The following is a 6,678-nucleotide window of genomic DNA, read 5'->3' as shown; positions in this document are numbered from 1 at the left end:
GACTATTCACAGGAAGAGGAAAAAAGACCAAGCCCTTCTCATGGGGTCCCCCCCACAAAAGAACTCCAACTGCTAATTCTAATCATCTCTCTCCATGTTATTTAATGGTCTCCTACTCTTTAGATTAAAATCATGTTTTCACGGCACCACATACACCTTTATGCTTTTAGGAAAATCCAACTCCTACTAACATCACTTAATGTGTTTACCCATGCCCACTCCCGACCAGGACAGCCTGGTAGACACAATAGTCCATAGCATCATACATGTAGTCAGTCTATGGGAAACACAGCATGTTTCCCAAATCTGGGACGTGATTTCAAAAATCATATAACTGGACTTGGGCAGGACAGCGTACAATCTGGTTCAGAGCTGGCTCTGACACTCATTCTCTTTTAGTCCTTTCCACACATGATGGAAAGACACGACTCTTTATCCTTCCTGTAGTAACCCCAGCCTCTTGCAGGTTACTCTGCACAGGACATATACACAAACACGTACGTGTGCCCAAATGCATTCATTCAATAGGTATCTTTAGAAACTTGTTATGCTTCACTCACTGTGATCAGGGATGTGTTTACAGTGGTGAGCAAAGCAGATGTGGAGCTGGTCATGTGAGGCAGACAAGTCACGTCAAACACAAATCTTAAACTGGACGGCGTAATGAGCAGAGAAAAAGAAAATTGTTAGGCACGGTCAAATTGTCCACTCAGGGGAACCTGACTTAGTCTTGGGGTCAGAGAATGTGTCCCTGAGGAAGTGACTCTGAATTTTTATCTGAACCATAAGTATTGATTAGGTGAAAGAGGAAACCTTGTGACCAACGGAAGCATCTCTTCAGGCTTAGAACTGCTTCAATTCTAAGGCTGAATAAGACTGACTCAAGACACATCCATCACTCCTGCAAAGCAGAATTCCAATAATATACTCCTGTGATGGTGCATCAATAAAGCCATATTCAAACATGAAAAACTGTATTTTTTTAAGTCCCAATCTGACTAGATTTAAAAGTAAATATATACATTTATCTTATATTTGAAAAGCTCTTTCTTTCAACATTTTAACACCAGCTAAGGCTAAAGTTATCTTTGGAACCATTTTCCTTTGATTACACAAATCTCAACGGCACTTTATCTTCTCTCAAATAATAGACTGATTATATACATTTGCTTTAACCTTCTGAAATTGCTGGGAAAGAGCCTATCTATAAATACACAGTGATAATTGATGGTCAAAATGCCAGTCAGTATCTGAGCACATTGAACAATTTTAGACTCAAGAAAGAGAACAAGTTAAAATTGCTCGAAGCTTGTATTGCTTCTAAAGATTCCTTCCTTTATGCACTATGATTTCTGAATGGGCTCTAGTGATATTGTTACATTCATAATATGTCTCTCTTCTGAGTAGTCAAAATGCAACCTTTATATTTTCTTAACCTATTAATTCAGTAATGCTTGGTTAAATGCATATGTAGAAAATGAAAAACTCAGAAAGAAATCCATTTAGTACAGGAGCCTATCAACTTAAAAATAAAAGTCTCTCTCTTGATCGCCAATCCCCAAACTTGCCAGCAGAGTATCCTCTATGTTTCATTTATTTTTTTAATTTTTTTTTTGCCCTTTACATCTCATACTTCTTTCCAAATAAGCACTGGAGAACCCACCCTGTAGTATTACACATTATGATTGCATTTAAACCTGTCTATATTGATGATTATTTAGTTCCTTCTCTTTTATTTCTCTCATAAACACCATAATACTAGATAAAACACTGTTGCAAAGTGTACAGATCCTTCTGTAAATATACATTTCAGTATATGTAGCAGACATACTAATACTCCCCATATATTACATTTTCTTCCCTGTGTGGTTAGGCAATACCATGTGACTGCTGTGTCCAATGAAATGGCCAGGCCAAGTCCACAATTTGATCCTGCTGGTTTTCCCTGCCCTGTCATGGTAACCAGGAATCTGAGTGTTCCAGAAGTTTCAGCTACTAGATAGTGGAGCTTCCATCTTACTGGCTACATGAACCCGAACCTCACGCCCAACCCCTCAATCCTAACCTGCACTCAACTTCCAGCAAGAGTGAAAAATAATTTACTATCAAGAAACATTTTCACCTTAATCATGACATTTGGTCCATGGGGTTGGGGTGTTCACTAAGTAGACAGCCTGTAAATAAAATTGTAGCCCTTTTCTTTATAAGGTTTTTACCAAATAGAACTGTTATTTAAAATCTCATACATAGGTATGTATGTGTGTGGGTATACAAATATATGTGTTTATTTCAAGTGTAGTTCTTATTATAACACATTAGATTTTTTATTTCACTGTATAATATCATTCTTCTCACTTGTTCCACTCTCCAATCTCTCTTTCAGACTATGGGTTGATACTTCAACCTGACCCCTAGGTCTTTCTTCCTCTTACCTGAAGCCACGAGATTGTCTGCCCTCATGGAGAACTGAGATTATCTGTCCCTTAATTCTAAACAACTATTCCAGTATTCTGTTGGAATTCCATGAGCGTAAGTTACCATTAAATTAAATGATACAATGACCATTGTTGACTTGTGACATATGTATGGCTAGGCATAGCATAAGTATTTTAATTCACTTCTTTGGATAAGTGTCCCTACCATGAACCTTATCTTGAGAGCACATGTCAAAATTGTTAACATGATTTCATATTTGCTTGCATGATTATTTGATTTTTATACGACACCTCTAAACCGTAAGCTTCATGAGAGCAGGGAGCCATTTGTGTCACTGCTGTACTTCAGCCCAAACCTTGCAAAAGCATCAGGCTCGTTCGATTTGCTCAATACACACTTTTAGAATACTGCATTTTGTTTAATTATAATGATGGGTGCTTTCATAATTAACATAATGATATTCAAAGCAAATTTTCAACAAAAAAATTGGCACATGAATACATAATTTGAGAAGATTATTATTGTCCCTCTTGATTTTCCTTGATACTGATTGCACTGAAGTTTTATTTCATGTATTTTGTCAAGTATTTAGATATCAGTTTTATGTGATCATATGTACCTGTACACCCTGATAAATATCCAGGATAGATGAGTATTTGCATTACATACATATACACATGTGTAAGTGAACTCTGTAAAACATTCATTTAAATCAGTGGTGCTCAGGGGACAATTTTGCCCTTCTCTCCAAGGGACATTTGGCAGCGTCTGGAGACATTTTTGGTTTTCACAACCGAGGGACAGAGGCTACTGGCTTCTAGCAGATAAAGGTCAGGCGCGCTGCTAAATAGCCTACAATGCACCACCACCACCAAAAGAAAGACTTATTCAGCCCAAAATGTTAACAGTGCCAAGACAAAGAAATCTTGACTGAAACCATGACCTTTAAATTTTAAATACAGAAGAAGTATAATGAGTTTTTTTCCCTGAGTTAACATGTTTGATATATATTATTCAGAGCAAGTAACGTAGTGGTTCCTTTCATTGGAACTGAAAATGTTTAGCTTCATCAAACCATTGCAATCCATACAGTCTCCACGTCAACCTTGAATCTAGAGGAAAGTGAAGTAACTTCTATGTCGAGCATGTCTTTCTAGGCAAGGCTCCTCACACTGGGGTCTTGCTGTCTGAGGCGGGTCTACGTGGTGTGGAGGACATCCAGGACTCTGAGCCGAGACGCAGGGTCAACTGCTGGAGGACAGCGGATGTGAACTAATGCGTAATCTTAAAGCCCTCTATAAAATCCGCCCCTATAAATCCTGGTTCTCGGTGGTTTTATGTGAGGGCTTATTCATCTTCCGCATTAGCAGTAAGTATAATTCCCTTGTGTGCCCAGAATGGACAATGTGAAAGATAAAGTGGTGCTTTCCATTGGGGGGGGGGGGGGATGATCATCCTTATGATGCTCTAGGCTACTCGATTAGGCTTTTACAAGGCAACAAAGTAAGCTGTTCTATATGTGCCCCAAGCAGTAACTCTTTTAAAACACATTTACCTAAAACACGTTGAAAACTGAGTTTTACCATTCCTTCACAGCCTCAGAGAATTTAATAATTTATAGGTCTGCACACTGACCATAGAAATATTTTGTCATTGATGTTTCCATTAAATTGTACTTGCTTGAAGTCAGCATGGAGTCAAAATTCTTTGCAGTGAATACTCTGATTTCTTTCATTCATTTATCAGGGATGCTTACTGACGGCTTACATGAATAGAATCCTGCCTTTGGACATCATTTTTACAAGAAAGGAACAATCACGACATTGAGTAAGATTCCTTGTGAAGAAAAAAAAAACCTTCACATCAATAAAAAATATATATTTCTAATCATTTCCTTGGTTTCACACAGTAGAAAACTTTCTGTTCAACTTATCCTTGAATCCAGCACAAGCACCTTTAGAGAAGTAAGAATTCAGGCCCCATCTGGTAACTTGCTCCAACTCCTCGATTGAGGCCTAATGACTGGGTTAAGGTGGGGAGGGAGGCAAGTATGGGTTTTCTCAGATTCTCTGAACTCAAAGCAGCGGCATACTTAAAGGTCTTATTTCCAGAGGTCTTATTTCCGGCTTCCTTTTCCCCCAGGTGAAATGGTAAGAATGTGGTGATAAATGGACGACATTAGGTTTTCAGCTAGCTCTTTGATCAGAATTTAACACCTTAAATGGGTACTTATTGAGCTTTACATGTGTTTCATTATAAAGTCTAGGGGGGTTAGACACAAAAGGGAGCAAATTTTTAAATTTTTTTTAATGGTTATTTATTTTTGAGAGAGAGACAGAGTGCGAGGGGGGGAGGGGCAGAGAGAAAGGGAGACAGAGAATCTGAAACAGGCTCCAGGCTCTGAGCTGTCAGCACAGAGCCTGACACAGGGCCTGAACTCAGGAACAGCAAGATCATGACCTGAGCCGAAGTTGGATGCTTAACCGACTGAGCCACCCAGATGCCCTGACAAAGGAGTAGATTTTAGCATGAGGAATAAGACAATACATATATAACCATTATATATGATAAACTAGTGTTAAGTAATTCTGTGCTGTAGAGAGGAGGTACCATTTCAACTGGTATTTGAATTAGAGAAGCAGGCACAAATGGAAGGGGAGAGTCCCTGTAACAGAGACCAAAATGAAGGAGAGGAATACTCCAGGTACTGGAAAGGTAGAAGTCTGACTTTCTAGAGCTTCGCTGACAAATAGTAATATGATGCATGTCACATTTATAATTCTGAATTTCCTATAACCATATTATATGAAATGGCAAAACTCAATTTAATATTTAACCCAGTATAACCAAAATAGTATCATTTTAAAAGGCAATAAATAAAAATTATCAGAGATATTTTACATTCTTTTTATAAGTTTCTGAAATTTGAGGTATATTTTACAATCGCAGCACTTCTCAATTGGACTAGTCCTATTTCAAGTGCTCACTAGTCAAATGTGTCTAGTGACTACCAGATTGGACAGTGCAGCTCTACAGTTTTGAACAGATTACCCAGGCTATGGGGAGTCAGGAGCAAGCTGAGCAATGCATTTCTCCACTGTGGACACTTTCTGCTCCAGAATATAGAAAATGGGCAAACGGAATCTAGAAAATGACTGCTTTGTGTATTCTTCTGGACTCTGGTTCAGCTTGCGGTAACACTGCTGGATAATATGCTGTTCCACCCTTCTCCGCTATGACCAGAGTTACCTTTCAATGATAAAGACTTAAGCATCTTTGCAGCCAGTGGACAAAGGTCCTGGAGAAGAGGGACTATGTCTAAGCTGTTCAGTGTTTGGCACTGGGGGGAACTCGAGTGAATTTTGGCTCAACAAATGATGATGGAGCCCTACAAGCAACAAATGGAATTAAGAATACAGACAGAAGATTAAAGACTGAAGTTTGCTTGTGTGTTACAAAATTTAAACTCAAATATAAAATATGCAACTGATACACTATACATACAAATGTTGATATTTGAACAATAATAAATATTTGACCAAGACAGGATTAATATTCTCTTCAGTTTCATTAAACTTTAGACAGGTTTCTTCCTGACTACAGGCCCTGACTTCCTTATTGTTAGAAAGCTGACTTAGAAAACTTGCAATTATAAATTCTTTCTCTGCCCCTCTGAAATGTATGCAAATCCTCTTCCAGCTCTTATGAGCTTTACAACCCAGGAAATATTTCTCAAGTGTGTGGGGATCATCTCTTTGAAAGTAAACATCTAAGGAGACAGCAGCCCTATCTCCCAGTCTCTGTGGGAAAGTAAGAGTCTAACTTTGATGGTCACCAATTAGTAAGCAAATAGCCTAACCAGAGTGAAAAACATTTGTAAGGTCAGGAATAATTTGATGTGCTCAACACATCCCAATGATCAACCTCCCTCTTAATGTCTTCCAGTACTTTTCCACTAGCTCCTCCAATGCTCAAAAATCTCTCCCACCTTTTGTTTCAGGGGAGTTGAGTTCAGTCTCCCTCCCCTTTTGCAGCAGCCTAAATAAAGTCTTCCTTCCCTGTTTAACTTTGCCTGGTGCGATTTTTGTTTTGACACAATTTGTTAAAGTATAATTTTCCTAGTTCCAAAAATAATGGAGGAAATAAAGTAGAGGTAAACACCATCAGACACAGAATGAAAAGAAGAGAAAAATGAACATAGGTGGTAATAATGGAGCCAGCCAAACTGCCTTGGAAAGTCTA

The 6,678-nt window shown here is 38.4% G+C and overlaps 1 long non-coding RNA gene across 1 annotated transcript; it reads left to right on the top strand.

Moving 5' to 3' along the window:
• Window positions 1–1,976: 1,976 nt before the first annotated feature.
• Window positions 1,977–4,258, top strand: LOC122234335. Its single transcript, XR_006212102.1, has 3 exons — window positions 1,977–2,250; window positions 2,384–2,529; window positions 4,183–4,258. It is a non-coding gene; the product is annotated as an uncharacterized LOC122234335 (long non-coding RNA).
• Window positions 4,259–6,678: the final 2,420 nt, after the last annotated feature.

This window comes from Panthera tigris, chromosome E2, assembly GCF_018350195.1.
Source record: "Panthera tigris isolate Pti1 chromosome E2, P.tigris_Pti1_mat1.1, whole genome shotgun sequence".
In the NCBI taxonomy this organism is placed as follows: domain Eukaryota; kingdom Metazoa; phylum Chordata; class Mammalia; order Carnivora; family Felidae; genus Panthera; species Panthera tigris.
Note: the sequence above shows the minus strand (reverse complement) of the source record. Positions and strands in the feature narration are given on the sequence as shown.